Raw genomic sequence first — 22,740 nt, forward strand, 5'->3', positions numbered from 1 at the left:
GACATAAAATATTGTTGTGTAAACTTCCTAAGCCTGAGAGATACCCACACAACTTACCCTTACTAGCTCAATTCCACACAAACTCTTAAAAACACAAATCTCAGGGCCCGTAAAATGAGTCCGACCACCCCTTTTCTTCGTCCGGACAAGCGGGTAGCAACCTCGCCAGGTCGGTGGCTAATACCTCCCTTAAATTCCAATATGAAACTTTACCCCCAGATTTAATAAACTTGAAACAAAGTAAGAGACGCCGACAATTACCTCTCTTTGACTCTAATAAACAAAACCTGGATTGCAATGACTGGTTTAATTTCAGACAAAAAATTGCGTAAATTTCTGTTTTACAAATTGTTACAAATTTAAACAGATAAATGACACACAAAAAAAAAACAAATTACTCAAACATTACAAAAAAAAAACATGACAAAAACAAACCACTAACTACTGCCATTGAATAATAAATTCAGATTTATTATTCAATGCTACTACTTACTTTAAAATTTGTCCGAGTAACGTACTCTGATACAAAGAGGTATCCGTAAACGATCACAACAACAAAATTTTCACACAACCAAACACTCAAACACCGACGTCTTCTCTCTTCGGGTACCCACAATTATTTTCAAAACTTCCGTGTTTCCGCAAAATAAAAAAAAAAACAGGACAGCGACAAACTTCTTAAACTTTTCAAAAATTCTTCTTAAACGGCAGACAAAAATTCTAACTAAACCTGGATCCACTACGCAAGAAACTTCCACAAAATTCAAAAATCACGTAACCGAAGAAGCGCCGGTTGGCTTTGTAACGACTAAAAAGCCCCGCTCTCTTCAAAAATTTTCTATTTAAGCCAAAAGCCCTTCTCCTTTCTTCAACATCCCGCCCGCCAATCACGCGAAGCGTCGATTTTTCAACTTCTTGCTAAACGGCACGTACGCCCGGCCATTCTGCGAAGCCAACCTTATCTCTACTTCGCGCTATACCTCGTTAACGGCAAATAAAATTTAAAAAGAAATTTACATCGAAAAAAATTCTAGGAATAAAATAAAAACAGAACACTTCTAAGAAATTGAACCAAAACTATAACATGAAATTTACGCAATCCTGTGTCTCAAATTATTAATAACCCCCCGGTTAATTAATTGAACTAAACAAAATTGTCACATCCAGACGCTCTATAATTTCTTTCAAGTTACAACTAAAACAAAATAACACAACAATATATTACCTATACAGGGTGTTTTTTTGGGAGCTTTAGTTAAAAGTTTCTGGGAAAGTAAAATAGGTAGGTTTTTGAAAATTTGTACTTAGGAGTTACTCTGAAGGCCGAATCGATGTAAAATATTTTCAAAATGGCCACACTTCCGGAAACACCGGAAGTAGATAGTAACTTCGTTATTTTAAATGGCAACCCCTATTTTTTGTTTAAAATTCAATTGTTATAAAATCATGGCCGACTACTAAAAAGAAAATCCGAAAAAAATAGTGTCAATTCAATCAAAATGGGAATAAGTCAGAAACTGTTAAAGATAGCTATAGGAACATGTATAGTCAAAATATGCCAATTTCGATTCTCTATCTCATGCAATATTAAGAACATGGTCATTCCATTTAAAAAAACTGAGTTTTTAGACTTTAAAGTTTCTTAAATTTGGATCTCCATAGGTGCGGTTGTACGCAACTTAACTTTGTTTTAAGTGCACTAAAAGAAAGCCCTATTCATTCTCTATTCACTGATAAAAATAGGTTGCCATGACTACAACCGTTTTCAAGTAATCAATTATCAAGGTACCATCTGCATCCGCCATTTTTTTTCTTAAAGTCAAAATAACTTAAAAACCATAAATGGCAGATATCGACATATGGGTATCAAAAGAACTGAAATTTCACGTAGAATCGAAAAATGCAATAAAAAATAGGGGTTGCCATTTAAAATAACGAAGTTACTATCTACTTCCGGTGTTTCCAGAAGTGCGGCCATTTTGAAAATATTTTTTACATCGATTCGGCCTTCAGAGTAACTCCTAAGTACAAATTTTCAAAAACCTACCTATTTTACTTTCCCAGAAACTTTTAACTAAAGCTCCCAAAAAATCACCCTGTATAGCATCCTTGAACAATCAATGTATTTATTTTGACATTTGGTCAACGCCTACTACACCAAACTGTTAAACATATAATAACAAGCAATTTTTAACATTTTGTGTACATAGTAGCCGCTGGCAAATAATCATTCATCGTGCCTGTAAATGACATACCTAATAAAAAATAACATTGTGCCATACATCGTTATATTCGTAATCAAAAATGCTACTCAATATCAGTAAGTACTTTTTTCCGGTCCACATAAAAATATGAAGTTGATGATGGTTTCTCAAAGACGAAACGTCGCAATAAAAATCTATGTGCATAATCTTATAGAACTTAAAAAGTGCCTACAAAAATGTGTTATTTCTTTTCAATAAGAGTCAGAAAAAATAAAAACGAATATGGTTTTTTCGAATATCTTCGGAAATGATCGGAATTTCCGAATTTTTAGAATATCATTGTACTGAACCCTAAAATACGCAAATTTTTTTTTAAGTTAACCGACTGTATCTCTTACAGTTTTCGATTTCCCCGCTATTCCTTCCTATCTTGGACACAATGGATATGCAGGAAATCAAATACCTACTGGAAACTTCCGATCGAAGTCGATAAAGTTGACACATATAATTAATTGTAGCAAAGGAATGCCACATTGGCTCATTAAATGATGCAATACATACGCTTATCAACGTAACTCTACTGTAGAAAGGAATAGAGATGAAATGTATATCGGCTTGTCAAAGCAATGGCAATAGCATCAACAGTGTAACATTGATTTTACGTTTTATTATGTGATTTTCGTTAAAAGACACACGACCGAGTTTATCGTTTCAGTATTTTTGTTATTCTTACAAGGACGGATGTATAAGCTGATACTTTGTGTCATATACTCGATAAATTGGGAAAGGAAATATATAAACCATTTCACAGAATGTAGTTTAAATAAGCTTTCTACCGTATTCCACTTACAAATTACAATGTCTTCAAAATTTTTCCTAGCAACAATAAAATTTACATTAGGATAATGCCATTTTCGTATCGCATAAAATTTTTATTCCGTTGTAAATGGAAATGAACGTTTATAAGAGAAACCGAAACCAGTTGAATATATTTTGCAATTTTATTGTGTTTGGGCCAAACTGTAGGATAAGAAACTCTATTTTAGGAGTATTCGATAATAAAAATATGCCGGTTTAAATTAAATAGCTTATAAATTTTTGAAATATAGATTACTCGGAGTTACGACGACAGTGATATGCTAATGTCAAATTCAAGATATACACTATACAGTGCCATTCATTTTGAAGTGGACATAGGAATTTCCCGCTCCTTTAACTACTATTACCAGCATTATAACTTTTTCTTCAGTTGAATATTATACACTATATACATTATACACTATAATAAATGCGCTTTATCTGCACAAGAGTTGTGCACAATTTATACTTGTTTAAAGACAAGAGGACAATATTTAAAGATCCGTTGTTGTAATTTTGTACATTTTCCAATGGATTCGCTTTACCCATCAATTACTTTAATATTAAGAAGTAGAATCTCATTCAAACAATACGACTTCGAATTTAGTTCATATCGGTCATTTCTACCGCATATACGACACCGTCGTTATTTAATATTCATTGTCCGAGCAGTGTTTTAAAATTAAAATGGTAATTTATTGAGTCACTTGTCAAGGTATGGTTTGTATTTCCCAAAAGGATTTACCGGTAACTTGAATGAGAGTCCTTAATTTTAAAATACAAACTTTCTTAATGTTTGTGTTACAGCCGAGTTTAATTAATGTTGGTCTGATATTGTACTTTACTTTACTTTACTACGGGGAGATATAACATTGATAACCGCAATTTTCTCTCCAAAATCAAATTTGGGAAACACTCATGCCATTACAGTTATTACAATCATACAGAGTGTTCATTTGAAAGCTTCTCACCACGGATTTTTCGAAAACCACTAAATAAAGGAAAAAACGCCGAGACACGTCAAAAGATTTGCGAGAAGATTTGTCAAGAGGGAACTTTTTAACCAAAAACTACTTCACCCCCTTTCACCTTCAGACATCTGACTGAATCAACGCGAATGTACCGCACTGGTTTATTAAGCGGCAGAGCAAAGCGATGCAAGCTTTATAGGGGAGTCGATGGTATCTGTGTCCGTCTGTCCGTCCGTGAACACAATAACTGTCAAACGCTGGGACCTATATATACCACAAGTAATAAGCCTATTGAAAATGGGTCAAATCCAATGAGCACGTTTAGGGTCACGCCTTTCTGTCTCTGACAAACGCTTGAACCTATTCGGTTCAAACTATGCACAGTTAACATTGCTGTGTTTATTTCGCCCGGCAAGGTGAAATTTTGGAAATCATAATTAAGATGGCCAAGGGCGGTCTCCTTCTTATGTAATTAACTTTCATAATTAAATTTTGTTATTTGTCGTTGGTGTGTATAACGACATGGAAATTATTATTGTCATACGAGAAAGCGGTCAAGATTGTTTTTGTTTACCTTTTTATTTTATTTAACGTAGACATTTTGTATTAGTCTTTATCTGTTATCAATAATGCTTAATTTAATTGGCAGGTGGGTGTGATTTATCGCCTTTTCTGTGTAATTAAAAGAGACGAATTTTTATTTTTCTTAGTATTTTAGTCTGATAAGAATTTGTTTAGTCAAATTATTCGGCCTCTATTATTTCGGTCTTTTTTTGGTGCGTAGCAGAGGGATAGACTTTGTTGTCAACTGTGTATGATTGGTTGTTATAATTTTGATTTTCGGAAGAAGATTTGCATGAGACTTTGGGATTAAGTTCAACTTTCGCTCCCCTCCAAAATCGATATTATATATTCAGCATTGAAAACTACCCCTTTTTTGGCGAAACTCATGAAATTATACAGGGTCACTGATAAGTGTGGAAACGGTCGACTATCGGCGAAAATATACCAGATATCGAAATATATTTTATACAAAAGTTTTGGGGTTCTTCAATGTCTACTAGGCAGTAATAATTTTAATCATACAGGGTTGCTCATAAAGGCGCGGCACACCAAAATTGCATTTTTTAATGGTACATCCTATATATTATTCAATATTGCAATTCTCTCAATTATATTTTATTTTCAAAACTCGATAACTCGGAATCGATTGCATTTGGGTGCATTATGCTTCTTACAAATTACGCTCAAAAACGGGAGCAGAATTGAAATATCGTATAATATACAGGATGTTCGATTTAAAAAATGCAATATTGGTATGCCACGCCTGTTTGACCAACCCTGTATAATTAAATTACTACTGCTTAGTAGACATTAAAGAAGCTCAAATCTTTTGTATAAAACTTTTTTGATACTAGTACCACAGATTTAAATATTAAATATGTGCTAGTACTTTGTACATTTTCCCTGATAGTCGACCGTTTCCAAACTTATCAGCGATCCTGTATAATAAAGCTTAACGTGAGTGAGTACAATTTAGTTCAGATGCGTTGATTAATGATTGTTAGATGCTTTGGAGTATTAATCAGAATATTTAACCCTTAAAAATCAACTCCTATTGTGGTTTAATTTAAAAAATAGTATTTATACCCTCTGCATTTAATAATTAATTTCCTATCGACATTATTGTTCAGTGCACATTATACAGTTCAGATAGAGGGATATTTACGCATTTATGCGAAGGGAAAATCTCCGGACGACCGCGCACGTATAATCGTATCGATATAGCTATTGAACATTCTGAAAAAAAAACTTAATTCTCTTCATCTTGACTTATAACCCATGGTTCTATTTTGTTTTTTTATTTAAAATACAGATTTTCCAAGTTGTGGTATTCGTTTGAATGGCCCTGTATTACATTACATACTGTATATGTGTATGAAATGGATGTGTGTGTATGTAAGTTTTGAATGTGTAGTATACGATACGAAATATATACTGGTCATGTAGATCATCATGCTCTGATTTGTGCTTTTAGAATTTTTTGAAGAAAATTGTGAATGCGTTTTTTTTAATCATAACTGATAGACAGTTCATTAAACGAACTATTTTGTAGGTTTTCACAAGCATTATGGCTCAATGGTAGAGCGTTGAGTTATAAATCCGGAGGTCGGGTGTTCGAACCTGGGTTGAAGTGAATTTTTCATCTGTGGCGGAGATGGTAATTACCTTAGACCAGTTCCGAGCATTCTACCGGCTACTCCGAATTAGGTTTTCCTGCAGTTTTCCTAATTCGTAAGGTAAATACCGGAGTAGTATAGAACAACTTAAGACCTTCTGCAGAGGCACCTCTAAATAGCATTATGCGGGTCACTCTGTAATTGGGCGGATGTCTGTTGAGGGCTCAGAACATGTGAGGGATAATAAATTAAAAAAAAGAACTACAAGGTTATTCACATCAAATTACTTTAAAACTCAGTTTTAAAAGGGAGTGAGCTTTAGTGTACCATTCAGAAAATGCCCGGTGAGGAAAAATGTTTAGAATTTAAATAGCTACATTTTGACGCCGTGGCATTTTTTACGTATCTCCAGTCGTTTTGGAGTTGTTTTGAAGAGAAAGGCGTTTTTCACAAAATTGCAGAAATTTGTTTTTCACTTTTAGCTTCAATCATGGCCTAATAAATATATTATTATAATTTATAAGTATATTAGGCCATGGCTTCAATAATCTCAAAAAAAATATTCTAACTCTACTAGAATGTATTAATATTGCATAATTAGAGAAAACTGGAAAAGGGGGAGGACTAATTTTAGTTAGGGTGATAATTAAGGGGGTTGTTTTCCCTGATTTTTTCGCTGAAAAAGTGAAAATATTTTCATCATAGCTCGCTCAGTTTTGATGCTACAGTTGTTCCTAAAAAAAGGAAGAAAGATTTTTTAAATGCTTTAAAAAAGATCTTATCAGAATGCATAGTTTTGCCGTTATTTGAATTTGAAACTCTCTAATTTAGCTTTTGTAGATTTAGCAGATTATTGAAAAAGATGCGGGTTTAATTTTTTCGTCTTTATTTGAAAAAAATTGAAAACTAATACGGTTGATTGGCGTAAAAAAAAATTTTCTACAAAAAACCTTAACACATTTTTGCTCTACAATAATTTGGGGAGCCAATAATCGCATGTTATGAATTTTACATTGAAATCCCTATGATGCGTTACGCAAGTCACCGCCCTGTATACATCTACCCATATAAACCCATATAAATGTTTGCTGACGACTTAAAAATATTCATAAATGTCAACAAACAAAGTTCGGACTGCCAGATATTACAAGCTAACCTTAGATACAATACAAGAGTGGTGCGCTAAATATGGCTTACAATTAAACATTAAGTGTAAGGTTGTAACGTATACAAAAAAGTTAAGTCCTATTATATACCCATACATATCAATAACATTTGCAAGTCAGGAATCCGAATGTGCGGATTTATCATACGAAACTGTAAAAGCTTTACAAACATTTCTTCTCTGAAGGTGTTATATGAAACACTTGTTCGGTCCAAGATGGAGTATTGCTCTATGGTATGGTTTCCCTATTATAACTGTCACAAGACTAAAGTTGAAGCTGTACAGAGGAAATTTGTTAAGTTCTTGTTTTTCAAGATTGACGGTATTTATCCTCCCATTGGCTACGACCACAAGTTACTCCTCGTAAAGTTCAATGTCGATAGCTTAGATTTTAGAAGAAAGCTAAATAGTGTAGTAATTCTATATAAATTGTTAAATAACAAAATCGATTCTATGTCTCTTGTTTCCCAACTTAAATTTACTGTTCCACAACGTTTGTCTCGTAATCTTAATACCTTTTATTATAAGACACCACATACCAACTTACTGAGGAAATGTCCTATATTTGTCATGTGTGATAACTACAACACAATAGCGTCAGAATGCGATATTAACTTCTTATCCTTACAAGCACTAAAGAATATTGCATCTACTTCAATGCGTTAAGACTCTATGTAAGCTTAAATTATTTTGTGAACACTACCTAAAAATCAATTTACCTATTTTTTTTCTTTCTCTTAAATTTGTTTATTTTATTTCATATATCTTTAATTTGTACTAAATCACCGTTATCAACTCTGTATGTTGTATTTTTGTCCTGTAATTGGAGTATATCTGTTGGGCAATAAAGAAATTATTATTATTATTATAAATCCAAAAATATACTGCAAAAACTAAATGTTTTACCCCTTTTATTAGCATTGTAACCTATGAGCAATTTTAAAAGTGTATTCTGGATGACGTTTTCCCGCAAGCATTCTATTGGTTTAGAGTTACCAGACAACCTTTCTAATAAAACAACCTTGAACTTCACAGACGTCCAAAATCTCGTGTTTTTTTGCATTGAATAAGTAATATACCATTTAGAATATTAGTATATAGTATGTAGTATATCAATACCGATAAATAAATACTTGACCATTCATTGTTCAAATGGCATTTTCCAAAACGATTTGACGAATTACCGTTGTATTTCATATAATGAGAAATTTTCAATATGTAATAAACTATCACGTAGCCCTTTCCAGCCACTGCTGTAAACTGCATGACAGATTTATTTCTCTTGGAATGAACAGGTTGAATTCACACAAATAGGGCGGGCTGCAGGCTAACATAAATCAAGCCACACTACCAGTCACCAAACCGAAATAAGTACCACGCACATATTACAACGGATACAAGCTTAGCTTTTCCATCAACATTAAATTGCTAAAAAGCTAAAATTGCTTATGTGTTAATTGGACTTGCGTATTTTTCGTATGAATTGATGGTTTGTTGGATGTCCCAGCTCATAGAATGACAAACATTTAATTTTACAGATTTTCAGTATCTACATATGTTTAGTTAAGGGCTCTAAATTTCAGTGTTAAACATCACAGTAATAGCAAAGGGGAACATACGTCAATTTTTCGTACCTAGTTTTCAAGCTATACAAACTTTGTTGTCAACAATCAATTGTGAAAACAAGTCCAGAAAAAGAGTTCATTCATTTCGCATGGTAAATTAAGAAGAATGGTGTACAAAGACTAGCAGATTCCGCAAACTTCGTACCGCCTTTGAGAATTTTGGTTTCCTATAAAACGCGCGCTGCGCCGCCTTACCTCGCTCATCCGGCGAATTTCATACCGCCTAATCAGTAAATGTTTTCTTGGATAAGATGTACACTCGGTTTCGGAGATTGCAGCGCCTCACCTCGCACACACGACGAGCTAGCAGTATGAGATATACTTTACGACCTATTTTCATATCTAGCAAATATACTACAAACATTTTATAAAAACCGGTCGAGCCATTTCGAAGGAGTTCGAACACAAACATGTATGTGTATGGGACACGCGCTCGGTTTCGGCGGCTGGGCCATCTCACGTCCCTCGCCCGGTGGGCTTCATAGTCTTTGTATCCTGTGAATTGGATCACAACAAACCATTTAGAAATGTTAGATTGGATTTTAGGTTATTTTTTTAATAAAATTATTTCTTTTTCTATTCACTACTCTAGATTGAACTTTAGACGTACTCGTTGCCATTAACAGCGTCAGACAAAGTACCTTGTCACCAATAAAAAGGAACGTTTAAAGGTTGTCTCTCTATTTAAAGGACCCACCACTTCCAACAAAACATAATCTCTTTTTTTATTAATTTTCACATAAACCGCCGATCACAATAAAAGTTAACTAACGCCAGCTTCGACAGAACCCGTCCCGCATCCCCATTTATATCGAGAAACGCGCACATATTTATAAAACACCTGTCAGTTCTTATCAGAACCACATGTGCATTAATTAAATTTCGTCTAAGTGGGTATTACACTGAGCGTTTTACCCATGGGCAAGACGCTGACTTTAAACCCACCGGCAAAACGCTGTTTTTAAATCATGATTACATTTACCGTTTTGCATCTAGACTTAACGTGGTGCTCGATGGTGGGAAAGACACAGCGACACCGCTGTCAGTTTTTGAACAGTTGTCACAATGCATGAACGCGAATATGATGATTTGTTAATGTTATATGGTTTATACAGTATTTTAAAATTACGCAAGAAAAGGAAGAAGAAACGCATATGGGTGCGAAAATTTCTGTCTAAACGTGATAAAGTTTCCCATACCTTACCGTTACCACTATATGAAATTTACATGCACACGTGCAATAAATAAAAGAAAACTAGCGCTACGAATAACCCAAACACGCAGTCAGCTGATTGTAGGTACATGCGCAAAACAGAAAAAGGCGCCGTTTTGCCCACAAAACCTATCACACTTGCCGTCATATCGCAGCGGCAGCGTAAATTATCCAACAAGTCGGATGTTGCTTGGGTTTGACGATGTCGTCTTACCCACTTAGTTTTGCTCGATTACACTTAAAATTTTGCCGGTGGGTTTGAAGTCAGCGTCTTGCCCATGGGTAAAACGCTCAGTGTAATACCCACTTAACAGTAAAACTTCTTATCGCAAACTACCAAATAAAACATTTTATAAAACAAGCAAAATTCGACCAGATGTGTCTTATTTCTAGGATCTTATCTAAATTGAACAATTTACAAAAATGATAATTGAAATAGAAAAAATCACAATTTTTTAAAGGAATCCAATCCTCTCCCATTTGTGAAGAATGGCATTCCGAAGTCTCTTGCAAAAAGTACACAAAATGCATCGTTAATTAGCCGGACCTTCTCCAATCCAGATTGTATCTGAAGGTCCTAGATACGGTAACCTTAGACTAAAATATAAAAAAATAAAATAAAATATAAAAATATAAAGTTATATTTCGAGATGAATGCCTTTAAGTATTGTTATCACTGCGGTATCTACCTCTACAAGGCCGAAAAGGTCAATTACACTCAAAAAAGCAGATTCGTACACAAAGAATTGAAATCGCTAATCTATCCAAATGATTTTAAACAAACAAATGGAAATTATTAACTGGCCAATCTCAAACAAATCAAAAGCATTTACATTGAAAGCAAATAACAGCAAATTCAAGAATCACTTTACCATTGATTATAAACAGCTGAAGGCGACATAATTTACAATATAATTTCAATTACAACTAAGTACATTACCTTTTTGCAAATGCAGAATACAGATGCAGAAAGCAAAGTGACTTCAAACACAAAATGAACCTGCATGAACCGCTAAAAAGCTGACTTGGCAAAGCTAATCAACCCACCATTTCCTTCCTATGACCAAAGATAATACTACAACATTGTTATAAAATGCTGACATCGAAAATTATTACAAATTGTTACAGTAACCCCCATTGTTTCACATGCAAATACTTTCGAACGGTGTCTTTATATACAGTGTGTCCCAGGTAGAACGCAACCATAGGGAAACGGCACTGTATTTTTCGCGAAGGATCCACGAAGCCTTTGAAATTAGCGTTCAACGTACTACTCCAATCTCTGTCTAGCATCAGACAAGCGCAATAACGTACGATCACCGACAAAAATAATGATAATAGGGAACTTACTGCCACTTAGGCAATCAACCATACAGTATATAAAATGGCAACGTTCAAGTGTAACTCTCCGACAGGAATTCGTGTGGGATGAGCCGTACGGCGTCGCGCATTGTCGTCTTTGCTTCGGCGTTTCTTCGTCACTAGCTTGTAGGTATCATTACAAAAATTGGTAAAACCGAATTTTATGCATTACATATTATATTCTGGCAAACTAAAAGAGACAAATTCATATTGGTATCTTCAATCTCGTTTTTCTCTCAATTGAAATAAAAACGGGCTTTTAAGGTTAATTTTGCAAGGCAAGTTCTTACTTTAGTGATCCAATTTTTTTAATTTAGGTTGTTTCCAGCCAAACCGAAAGTCAAAAAATTGGCGCATTCACCAGACGAAGCGCTTCATGAGCGCTACCTAAAGACGGGAATACTCTAGCAAGATTTCTCGCGCGAGTTGCTGTCTGATAACACTGTCGAGGTGTAAAGACCAACGTACGTCTGACTTACTGTGGTGTGTACACTTCACCAGGTAAAACCCTCTAACATACAGGGTGGGTTTTTTTCATTTTAAGCATTGGGATCTTGGAAACCCAGGCGGAAACCATAAGACATACGGATTCGGTTAAATGAGGAAAGAGTTGTCGTTTTAAGAGCTTATTTAAGATATGCTTTTGTTTTTTGAAAAAAACCACAGTTTACTAAATATGAGCGAAAAACAGATTTAGTAATTTTTTATTTAACTGTTGTAGAATCGTTATTATTAGAAATACAACAAAATGACACGAATAAAAGTTTTAGACATTTTAATGCTTAACATGATGAACATACTAATTTACTTTTAGATCTTACAAATTTTGAGTTATAATATAAACTTTAATTTGCTGCGAAATAAAATTTCTATCTGATTAGGAGAATACAAATTCACTACTAAACTTGGATTTATACTCAGTAGCCGGCTAACATTCAACGTGAGGGTCGTAAAGTTCGGTATTCTGCCAGGAAAACTTGCTACTACAAAACTCAAATCTTAAGGGCGCCAGATCTAGCGAGGTAATAAATCCTCTTGATCAAGGAGGATAGGCTCTTCCAAGCATAGCATAATGAAGGTGTAAAAAAACTAGGTATTGTGGCAGAGAGGAATTTAATACGTCTGTATTTCGATTTAAAATTAAATATGATTACCTAGTATGTAACTACAAATTATAATTGTGGTGTGAAGCACGGTAACAATAATAAAGGAAAAAAACTAATAGGATTAATTCGTCCACACCGCAAAAATCAACAGTGTCAACAATATCTTACTACGGTAATTAATACGGGTTCTGGATTCGCTAGCTAGCCCCCGCACCCTGTTTATATTTGGGCCAAATAGAGGTTAGTACAGATAGACCTCCCAACTGAGAACAAAACGAATTTTCCTTCACAGGTAAGTATTATCATGAATGTAATTATTTGTAATTAAATGGTAAGAATTAACTCTTTTGATTTCAGTTTACATAAACCTTGAAGAGGGTTCATCAACTCAAAGCCACAAAAATTGTAAGTATGCAAATACAGGTTAATTATGATTAATTAATTTTTATTCTCCCACTTTATTTCAGAACAAACGCAGATGCAGCAAGGTAAGGTACCAGTAAGTGCCAGATTTTAGGCAGCGGAACAAAAAAAGCTGAAAGTTATGAGATACTCTATATCTAGCTTAAGAGATACCTAATTCTTACCTAGATGTTATAGCTTGCAACTCGTCCGCAATGTTCTAAACTACAAATTACAAAGTTTTAATACTACACTACCTATCAATTATTTATCTTACCTCAAACTTATGACTACCATCCTAATATTCTAACTCGACGTTGTTTCCTAACTATATACACTAATCAAATTCCCAATTGGTATTCTCTGTAAATGATAGCTTTAATAATTTAGAAAAGATGTAATTAAATTTACCTTCAGGCTGCTTCAAATCTGATAAAACAAACTACTTATACTGATTCCCAACTATACCATCAATTCGATCAGCCAACCAGTATCAGATACAGGAGCTAGGAGATAAATCCTGATAAACAGTGAATTCCAATAATTATAATTCTCTATCTCCCTAGCCGCACGAAAAGCTAACCCAATCTCCTCTACCTCGAAAAATATACGTTTTTCCCAAAATTGATATCCCAAGAATTTCCAAGTGGGAAATGACCTTATGATAACTAAATTGTTAAATCTAGTGTTAAATTTGCCTAAAACTATGCAAAATATCATACAGCTCTACCCTGAACTACCCTAACTATCTACTACCTACCCTACACACTATTTCAAATTGCTACAAATTTTTGAAATGGTAGTCATAGTTGGCTTTGACATTTTTAAAAAGGACACTTTTTTCTCGTTATAACGATATAAGGCTTCCTATAAATGTACTTTAATAATTAAACGCTCCGCAGTAATTTTCGTTTTATTGAGATGTAAGTAAACAGAGTTGGCCATGGAAAACAATATCTAGTGAGATAGGTAGGTATCTTTCAATTTCCTTCGAAAATTGGACAGGCCAATGTTATCTTCATTTTCTACCAAATGAATTTCAAAATATTTAGGATAAGTTAGATTTGGAAACACTACGTAATTTACGCTGGTTTCAACACAACGGTGCCCCGCCGCACAACTAACTCCAAGTTAAATATTATGATAAACAGTAATTAAGAGAACAAAAATGTTTCCCATGGCAAAATCTGTTTTTACTACTCTTAATAATAGAAACAATTCTGTATCATATTTATTTGTCAAAGTAGGTACAACGAGCCTTATATCATTATAAACAGAAAAAAATGCACTTTTTAAAAATGTATGATGTATGATTACCTACCATTTAAAAAATGTAAGTTTGTGTTAACTCGAATATTATAAAAGAAGAATAAATATTAATAAATGTATCTTATTAAGCGGGAAAAATCTACAATTTTTGTTCTTTGCATATTTCTGTATTTCTAATACTAACGATTCTACATCTAAATAATTGTAATTATTACGTGTAGGTATGGCGCTAAAGACCCTAGAAGTAGATGCGCCAAATCAATTTAAAAAAAAAATCACTAAATCCGTTTTTCGCTCATCTCTAGTGAACTGTGGATTTTTTTCAAAAAACAAAAGCATATCTTGGATAAGCTCTTAAAACGACAACTCTTTCCTCATTTAACCGAATCTCTATGTCTTACGGTTTCCGAGATCCTAATGCTTAAAATGAAAAAAAAACTCACCCTGTATATCATATTTTTCGGAACTTTCGGAACATATTTTCTCGTTTACAAGAAAAGATACAACATGTGAGGCTGCCAACTAAAACAACATTTGCAAACCGCCAACTACGATGATTGCAATAATTACCTAATATTTTATACCCTGAATTGACACCAGTAATGCTAAATTTGTGAAAAGAGAAAAATGGTTTTTCTATAACAAAGGGATCGTTAATTACACTTTATATTTAAAAAATACATATTTGCGCTGGAAATGAATAAATGATGAATATCGTTTCAAAGCCATTCAATTCTTCCTAAAATAATGTCTTGGGAACATGTAAATACGTTTCCGATAATTTACTTATAGGCTTTTATCTAAAAATCGAAAAATGCATCTTTTGCCTATAACCCAAAAACAAACGACTGTAAGCCAATTTGGTTCTCAAGATCGAGTTTATTTTAAAACAAGTATAAATTGTGCACAACTCTTGTGCAGATAAATCGCATTTTTTTAACCGAAATAGCTTTTGTTTTGATATCACCAATGGATATATTTCTTGCAGATGTCTCAATCGCCCTTTGTGAGTACCCTCTTCCGACAATCCGTTCTTGAGGTAAAAGGGAATATACCCGATCACGATAAGAGGTCGAGGAGGAGAGCTATGGTTGGTAGAAATTAATTCATTTGTTGAGACCTTTCATTAGAGTACCATGAAGGATAAAACTGGTTCCACTCCCCCCCCCCCCCTCTTTCCCCCCACTCCCTACTTTGGTAAGAGGACAGAAAGAAGGGCAGTAGATGGTTGAAAACGGTTCCTTTCGTTGAGACCTTTATTTAGAATACAATGAGAGATAAGATTATTTTAACCCCCTCTCGTCCCCCCCCGCCCCAGCTGCCAGTTCGCATGATTCTTTCTCACGGAAAAGTTTCTAAAGTGCCGTCTTTACAATTTTTCTTCCCTCTTTCTTTTAGTTTTACTTCCTCAAGTGTTTAGAAATGTGCCCCCCCCCCCCCATTTCTAAAGTTAACTTAGCACCACAAAAGCATGCGTATGCAAAATTCTGAGACCAATTGGTGTCCGTATTATGTATGTATGTATGTATGCTTTATTGGTGATTTATACTTACAAGTATTTTCACACGTCATTTTTTCACAGACATAATTGACCATAAATTATCTACCAATACAATATAAATTTAAAACCTATTTTCTTAGACAAGATGACAATTAGGTAAAATGACAAAGGACAAAATAAATATACATTTAGACAACAAAATCGCAACATCTTCACAAACAGAGCTAGCAATCTAAGTCATTGAAACTATTGTTCAAAAATTAGTAGTGAGTAGAATGCTCGACGTTTTAAATATTCCTTTACACTAGCTTTGAATGATAGTGAATCTAAGTTTTTAGTTTTCGTGGGTAATGCATTATTAAACTTCATCCCATAATATGATACGCCATCCTTTGTTTTATTGAGCCTATGAAAAGTTATGTAAATGTGTTCTTTGTTCCTTGTGTTATAACTATGCAAATCCTGTTTTACAGTTTGTGAAACTATGTTCTCTTTAATATAGAGTAGGCATTGAAGTATATATGTACAAGGGAGTGTCAAGATACCTAGCTCAACAAATCCACTCCTACAGCACTCTCTGTACTTGATATTTTTTATTATTCGGATACACTTCCGTTGTAAGGCAAATAAAGTATTTGCATGTTTCGAATGGCCCCATGCAAGAATTGCATATGATAAAATTGAATGAAAAATGCCATAATAGGCTGTAATTACAGTTTCCATTGAAGCAACTCTTTTAAGATTCCTGATAACAAATATAGCTTTAGATAATTTAGCACTTTGAATAGCTACATGTCTGTTCCAAGTCAGATGTGGATCTAACGTTACTCCCAATATCCTAAAATCTGAATTTTGATTGATAATTTTTTGTTTCCTTAGCGTCAGTGTCATGGTTTGTGTCTTTGATGCATTTAAAGATAATCTGTTTGATTTTACCCATTTATCAACTCTTCCTATAGCTAACTTCATGCACTCATTGATTTCTTCTTCACTATCACATTGTTTAATAAGAGAAGTGTCATCAGCAAACATAATGTGGTCGGTGTATAGGTCACAATGGGGAAGATAATTAATATATATAAGGAACAAGATGGGCCCCAAAACAGATCCATGTGGCACACCGTGCTTTAATTGTGACAATTTTGAAACACCATTATCGTAAATTACATACTGTTGTCTATTTGATAAATAAGAGTGGATTAACTGTGCACTTTTGTTTCCAAAACCATAATTTCTTAGTTTATCGATTAAGATTTTATGTGATACGCAGTCAAATGCTTTGGTAAAATCAAGACCTGCTAAACTAATGTATTTTTTATTTTCAAATCCTTTCATAACTGTTCTTGCTAAATTACTCACAGCCAGAGCAGTAGACTTCCCTTTTCTAAACCCAAATTGCGATTGACTAATTATATGATGATCCTCGAAATAAGTTTCCATTTGAAGTTTTAAAACAGATTCAAAAATTTTGCTAAACACGGGCGTCAAAGAAATAGCTCTATAGTTATAGGGATCAGACAAGCAACCTTTTTTAAAAATTGGTACTACTTTAGAAATTTTTAATACGGAAGGAAACGTACCACTCGCAATACATTTATTAATTAACTTTGTCAATGGATATAGTATAACATCCTTCATTGACTTCACAATTTTTACAGTAATGTCATAAGGATCTTTGCTACAGCTATTTCTTAGTCGATCGATACACTCCCTAATTGTACTAAAGCCCACTTCTTTAAAGCTAAAGGTAAAATGGCTCAATTCCATAAAATCTAAAGGATCTATATCATGATCTATTGGAATATTGTTAACAATGTTATCAATTGAGTCAATGAAATAGTCATTAAAAATGTTACAATTCAGTTCAGCGCGTGGTTCAAATTTTGCTGTGTTCTTGCCTTTAATGATTTGCCACCTTTGCTACCTTATTTTTAGAGTTTTTTATGAATTTATCATTTGTCATCTTTTTCGCTTTTGATAATTCATTTTTGTATCTCAATTTCACATTTCTGAGCATCTCCTTTGTGACTAGAGATGAATTAGATTTAAGCATATCACTACAGAGTTGCAGTGTTGAACGTAGTTGCTTTAAGCTATCAGTAAACCAGTTTACTTCCCTGGAAGTAGAAGTTGCAAGCCTACACTTTAGAGGAAAAGTGGTAACAATAGTCTCTGAGAAAAGTTTTACAAACATATCGAATTTAGTCTCGGAATCAATTCGTTCGTCACTGATAAACTCCCAATTGACATATTCTAATATATTATACATGCAAAATAATCCAATGTTGGTGATTGGTCTATATGTAATTCTACCATTATTTCCACTACAATCTTTATGGGAAGTGATGCCAAGGGTAAAACCAACAGCATTGTGAAGTTATGCACATTTTACTTTCAAAAACAGCATCTCAGGAAATAATTCGTGGGGGGACCTCCAATTTAGACAGCGAAATTTGATCGCCGTCTGGCGCACCTTCAAGTTATAGGCTACCTACTGCAAAAAATTCCAGACTGAGAGGTCATTTTTTTCTTATCACTTACAGTTTAAGGGTTACCCCATACTAACCGCCAAATTTGCCCACTGCATTTACTTTTCACAGAAACCATAACCCGTAATCTCGTACCCTTTTTGCGTCCCCGTAATTCAGAGTTACGATCACTACGCCACACGGGCGTAATAATAAGTTTGAAAGTTGGCAATAACACACGTTAAGTCTTGTACAGGGTGTAAATCGAAAAGTGGAACATAGGCGTTTAACATGGGAAATTACTTTTTCTTTGCGCAAACGTTCATACTTTTAGTTATAATTTTCCATTTTTAAAAAACCGTAGAAATCGACAAAATAAAAAATTACATTTTTATAAATCAGTGATGCTTTGGAATCTTTTAACAAACTACAAGCGCATCGCATCTAAGTTATCGTTGTTTGACGTCGAACTATTTCCATATTTAATTCTGTTTCAACTAACCGACGCAATAAAAGGCATCTTAGGGTAATGTTTTTTTTGTGTCTCCCTGCTTCAAAGCTTTGTTTTCTGTAGCCAAATTAGTCCAGAAAGTTATGATTTGCTGGCCTAGGCCGGAAAAAATATCACTAAAAATTGGTTGGTGGTACTGATTTAATTTGCAATGACAGTTCTAAATTTAAATTAAATTGTTAAATGATAGGCATATTTTTTGTGCAAATTCCATTTTAAGCACTTTATGGCTTGGTAACATAGTAATACGTATATGTAAATGCGGTAGGTAAGTACCCTAATCAAGAATTGTAAGTTTCACTTACAAGTTTTCCTTTAGTGCAGTTATGACATTTGTACATGTTTACCGATGGTAAACTTACGGTTTATGACAAAAAACAGAGAGCTAATTGAAAATATAGGAAATTGAAGTTTACCTACTTCCACACCTTAGACCATATAGTACATGGACTGCTATTAGCCCTATGCTTTTAATACAAAATGGGTGGTCACGGATAGAGGGCACTGTAGTCGTGGGTATGTGAATATCAGGGTAACCTAGAGTCGTATAAACACCACTCGGATTGCGTAGAGTAGCTTTTATGGTAACCGCGTAGTACGGGAAGCTTTAAATACTCTTGATTATCTTCTATACGTCCACAAATAAGAACAGGTTTGCTTTTTTTGCGATATATAGGTGATTAATTAATTGACATTTGTTAATTTATAGGTTGACAATCTCAAATCGTGTCTCATCGGACAATTTCGGCCAGGCTCGTTTACCCTGAAACTCACATACCCAGGCGATGTCCTTGACCATATTTTAGTTACAATTAGCAGTCCATGTACTATATGGTCTAAGTTCCACACTCGATGCCAGGAATGCCAACAAATGGTTTCGCATTTAAATTAACACAGTCAAAAAGCACAACACTAAACGGATGAAGAGTAACGACACTATATGATTTGTAATTATTATTATTTCTGCCATTGTTAACATTAAACTGTATACATTATTCCATAAATTATATATCTACAAGCAAGTATATTTCTCTGAAGATGACAGTTTCCGAAAAGGAGGTGTACACATATGAAAACGGTTTCTTGTCGATATCTATGCTCATATCTATGATGAAAATTTCGGACATCAGTTACTTCCGTGTAGTAGGATCATAATAATCAAACGACACTGCATACACCAAATTGTAGATTTGCACGAAGCAATCATCGGCCCTCTTGCTGCTCTCCTCGTAATCGAAAGCCAACGAGAAGTAGATATCCAAACAAACTTGTTATCATTCTTATATGTAATGCAATTAATATGATAAATCAATTTGCAAATGAAAACATTGCAACCCAATTCCCAAAATAGGTGTAAGCCGTAAGCACTAGCTGAAATTGAAATAAATTTCAAGGTTATGTTTCCCATTGAAATCAACTTACTACTTATTAGTTTTAGCGCAGCTTCTTTTAAATGTTATGAACTTCTTAAGACTGGGCTAAGCGTTTTAGAAATTTGTAATAATAATTAAATTAACGTAAATGCTTTGTTTATTCATTTAATCACAATTAATGTGTAATAAACACTGGTAAATATCGGTTGTGATTTGTGAATTGACATGCTTGTGCTACCAACTGCCAACTGTCTGTGCTACCAACATAACATCGAAATATTGGAAATTTGAATGCAAGTATGACGGCTTATAATATTATACGAGGTAGAAATATAAATTTTAAAATGAACGTTGTTCCCTCAAATTTTTTACTTCGACACAAAAAATGTTGTGTATTACACGTCCATAAAAATGTTTTGCGAGTATTCGTATTGCAGGCCTCAGCTCCGCTTCGGCCTGCAACCTTACTCACACTCGCAAACATCCATTTTCTGGACTTGTGATACAAATAACTATTTAGAGAATGTATGCTGCATCTGCATCAGATACTATTTGTTTATCATTTTCCGTAATCAGAGTACCTACATAATCGAAGAAAAAAAACTGATTTGAAGAAGATTTGTTCCTAAACTTATATTCGGATTTTCCGCTACTGCGCAGCCAAAACGTTGAATGGATTGTCGTTTTCCTAATGGTTTTGACACGGACATTTTGAATGTTATTGCACTTGCAGTTCTTTAACTTACTTGTTATAAACAAGTATAAATTTCCAGATAAATTTAATATACGTCAAAGGCAAATAATGAAACGTGATAGCTGTTTTTTTAGGTAATTCCAAGGCATATTTGATTTATTGTAAAATGAACCTTTTTATTTTGTCGATTTCTACGGTTTTGAAAAACGGAAAATTATAAGTAATAGCTTAGTGTAAAGTCTTACACTATGGTAATTGTATGAACAGATGCAGTATTTTTTTCTCTAAAAAAACGTATTTAGACTTTTGCTCTAAAATAATTAGGGGAGCTAGTAATTGACTATAAAGAAATTACCATTGAAATCCCTATGCTGCGTCGCGCTAGGCACCACCCGGTATAATGTACTATTATCATAGTCCATTGCTACTTACACTAAAAACTCGTCAGAACAGAATCTTTATAATTAATTTTTTCGCGTACAAGAAGAGGTAGAATAATCGTTTATGATGATGATTTAGATGCAGAATTTATATCTCTATAATTTTTATTTGAAGTATTTTTGCGTAAAATAATTAGGAAACGTTTGCGCAAAGAAAAGGTAATTTCCAATGTTAAACGCCTATGTTCCACTTTTCGATTTACACCCTGTACATTGCGTGTACATGCGAGAATTGCGACTAGGCTATGAATAATTTGGTACAGCTATTGCAAGGCTGGCTGGATAGGTACTCAAACAACTAGAAAATGATCACCATACTTTTCAAAACAACATCCTACGTTTCCCTTGTAAATATAAAGTAACATTATTTCGTTCTCAATTGTTATCGTTTCTGAGAATAGGACGACTGACTCTTTTGTAGCTTGTACTATGCCATTCTATGTATAGAATGACCTTTTGTTTTAAATTTCGGATACTTTTTTTGCTTCACCGACTTCACTGAAAGATTCAAACTTAATGAACTGTGACCAATGGGAAAATGTTTCATGGCTCTATAGAACTAACGATTTCTTGGCCAATTGCAGGGATTATGTTATTTCCAGAAATATAAGTATTTTATACACATATTATAAACTGGTAGGTACTGTACGTTTAAAAATTTTGGTTATGAATAACGTTTAAGTACCTATCCTTGCAGCACGAACTATCTTGTTGCATTTGTGCATTCATTAAAAATGCAAAAGTAGGTAATAACGAATTCAGCGCATGAAAGAACGCGTTGTCGTTAGTTTTTTATATTCTGGGAAAATGTACAACTGTTGTTACTCTTTTTCTTTTGGTGTTTCGCTTTTTTTCTTCTTTCCACAGTCTCCAACTGACATGGCTCTTCAATAACTACGAGGAATGAAACACCATCGTATCGTGTCGTCAAAGGACTGATAACTGTGAAAAAGCGAAAAACCTCGTTGGTGTCTCCCTCGAGGTCGTGCACTGGTTGCTAGGCGTCACGTAGGACTAGGAAAGTCACGGTTTATGAAACCCAGTAATGTAACAAGAGGCAAATCTCATTGACATTTTTAAGGGTTCATGTTCAAACGTTACCAATTGCGCTTCGAATCTTTAAAAGAGATAAAACACAACTTATACGACCTCTACCGTTGTGGATCGTCATTTCCCTTATCTCCTCTGCTTTGTGTTAGGTTACAAGGGGGTGAGCTAATTATTAGTAATGATACCGTTTTCTAGAACACGTTCTTTATACATATTATGTATATGGTGTCAATTTTAAAACTTGCAGTCGGCCATTTTTTCCAAACTAAAGAGGATATTGAAAATCGCGCAAAACCGTTTCGGGGGTATCGAGGGGGATTCAGAATGACGTTATGAGTGACAACCTCC

At 34.1% G+C, this 22,740-nt stretch overlaps 1 protein-coding gene and 1 long non-coding RNA gene across 2 annotated transcripts in view; both read left to right on the forward strand.

The window, feature by feature from the left end:
• The window catches only part of LOC116163996 (Kv channel-interacting protein 1-like), a 109,803-nt gene that overhangs the window by 79,762 nt on the left and 7,301 nt on the right, over positions 1-22,740 (forward strand). The window lies entirely within an intron of this gene.
• LOC116164885 lies at positions 13,052-13,339 on the forward strand. The gene is made up of 2 exons (XR_004144021.1): positions 13,052-13,089; positions 13,152-13,339. It is a non-coding gene; the product is annotated as an uncharacterized LOC116164885 (long non-coding RNA).

The sequence above is a fragment of the Photinus pyralis genome, unplaced genomic scaffold, assembly GCF_008802855.1.
Source record: "Photinus pyralis isolate 1611_PpyrPB1 unplaced genomic scaffold, Ppyr1.3 Ppyr1.4_LG2, whole genome shotgun sequence".
Taxonomy (NCBI): Eukaryota; Metazoa; Arthropoda; class Insecta; order Coleoptera; family Lampyridae; genus Photinus; species Photinus pyralis.